Source organism: Trachypithecus francoisi, unplaced genomic scaffold (genome assembly GCF_009764315.1).
Source record: "Trachypithecus francoisi isolate TF-2019V2 unplaced genomic scaffold, Tfra_2.0 Contig00844, whole genome shotgun sequence".
In the NCBI taxonomy this organism is placed as follows: domain Eukaryota; kingdom Metazoa; phylum Chordata; class Mammalia; order Primates; family Cercopithecidae; genus Trachypithecus; species Trachypithecus francoisi.
In genome coordinates, this window is record NW_022680939.1 from 67,479 (window position 1) to 69,953 (window position 2,475).

The window sequence follows — 2,475 nt, forward strand, 5'->3', positions numbered from 1 at the left end:
GAGGTCAGGAGTTTGAGACCAATATGGCCAACATGACGAAACCCCATCTCTACTAAAAGTGCGAAAATTAGCCAGGTGAGGTGGCAGGCGCCTGTAATACCAGCTACTCAGGAGGCTGAGGCAGGAGAATCACTTGAACCCAGTGGGTGGAGGTTGCAGTGAGCCGAGATGATGCCACTGCACTCCAGCCTGGGTGACAAGAACGACACTCCATCTCAAAAAACAAAACAAAAAAAGGCTTGGCGTGGGGGCTCATGCCTGTAATCCCAGCACTTTGGGAAGCCCAGGCAGGCGGATCACAAGGTCAGGAGATCGAGACCATCCTGGCTAACACGGTGAAACCCCGTCTCTACTAAAAATACAAAAAAAGAAAAAAAAATTAGCCGGACATAGTGGCAGGCGCCTGAAGTCCCAGCTACTCAGGAGGCTGAGGCAGGAGAATGGCGTGAACCCAGGAGGCGGAGCTTGCAGTGAGCTGAGATCGTGCCACTGCACTCCAGCCTGGGTGACAGAGTGAGACTCCATCTCAATAATAATAATAATAATACACATATTTTGTGCTCAGCTTTCACTTACTCCTTGAATTGGACCTATTCAGAGAAACCTACATTAAATTATGTGATAACTGAGTATTTTACCCTTGTACATTAAAAAGCAAAGTTTCTGTAGAAAATAGTGAAATTAAACTCCTGAATTTGTGTTATAAGAAGAGGAGGTTGTTTTGCTCTATTTCAGAAAGACTTTAAAATTTTTCTTCTAGGAGCAATTCAAAGGGCTAGAAAAACTAATTCGAAACAGAGGGTAACTGCATGAAATCTTGAAAATTTCAATCTTTGTGCATTACACATTTGTTAACGTGCACATCTATGCCAATTCAAATATAAATATGAGTGGTTCAAAGTATCTTTTTGTTGTTTGTTTTTAAGTTAAAAGAGAGCCTCTCTGGAGTTGTGGTGAAATTTGAAATTAGCGTTTAAAGCAGAGAACCCCAAATGATTAATGAAGAACAATGAATTTTGAATAGAAACAAAAGATCAGAAAAAGGAAGCTTAAATGGAGAAAATGAAGAGACTGTATGTTTGGGTTCATTGATAAAATAGACTGCAGTGACTAATGGAAAGATGTGTGTTAGTCCCTTTTCTGTGGCCATAACACTGGGCAACTCTGTTTCCATGGCCGTTCAGGAAGAAAGTTTCTAGAAAGTCATTGTACCACCATCCCCTAGGGCAAGGGCTGACGAATTTTTTGTAAAGGCACAAAAGTGAATAGGCTCTGTGGACCATATGGCTGCTGTCACAATGACTCATTTCTGCAGTTGTAGCCCCAAAGCAGCCATAGACAATGCATCAATGAATGGGTGTGGCTGTGTTCCAATAAAAACTTTACGGATACTGAAATTTGAATTTCATATAATTTTCACATATTGTAAAGTAGTATTCTTCTTTCGATTAATTTTTTGACCATTTAAAAATGTAAAAGCCATTGTTAGCTTTTGGGTAGAGGCCTGGATTTGGCCCAAGGGCTTCAGTGTTCTGACCCCTGCCCTAGGGCATTGCCAGCTTCGTAGAACTGGGTGCTGCCAAGTTAGAATATACTGGTGGGAAAAGAAGAGGTTTGTGGGAGACAAACCCACTTTCTTAAGACGTTGGCCTTATCACTCCCACTGATAAGTGAAAAAGAGTTACTCAGTCCCACCTAGTGACAAATGAAGCTGGACAAACCTAGTATTGTGAGGCAGCCATGTGCTTGGCTACAAGCTTACTATTGTGAAGGAAAGGCACAGGTTTGATGAACAGCTTTCAGTCTCCTCCTCTGATGTCTGGTTCTTTCCTGTTATGTCTTCTACCAGATGCATTTATCACATCAGTACCCCAAACCAGGATGAAGAATTCAACCATAGGCCAGACACGGTGGCTCACACCTGTAATCCCAGCACTTTGGGAGGCTGAGGCGGGCAGATCACTTGAGGTCAGGAGTATGAGACCACCCTGGCCAATATGGTGAAACCCCATCTCTACCAAAAATACAAAAATTTGTATTTTTACAAATACATGTACGGTGGCACATGCCTGTCGTCCCAGCTACTCATGTGGCTAAGGCAGGAGAATTGCTTGAACCTGGGAGGTGGAGGTTGCAGTGAGCCGAGATCATGCCATTGCACTCCAGCCACTCCAGCCTGGGTGACAGAGTGAGGCTCCATCTCAAAAGAAAATAGACCAATTGTTACATAGAGTTGATTCAAGGCAAACACAGAGAAATGAGAGAGGCTATACAAATCTCACAAATGTATATAAATTTTACTGTTTGGCCAAGTTAGGAATACTAAGATGCCGGGCGCGGTGGCTCAAGCCTGTAATCCCAGCACTTTGGGAGGCCGAGATGGGTGGATCACGAGGTCAGGAGATCAAGACCATCCTGGCTAACACGGTGAAACCCCATCTCTACTAAAAATACAAAAACGAGCCGGGCGAGGTG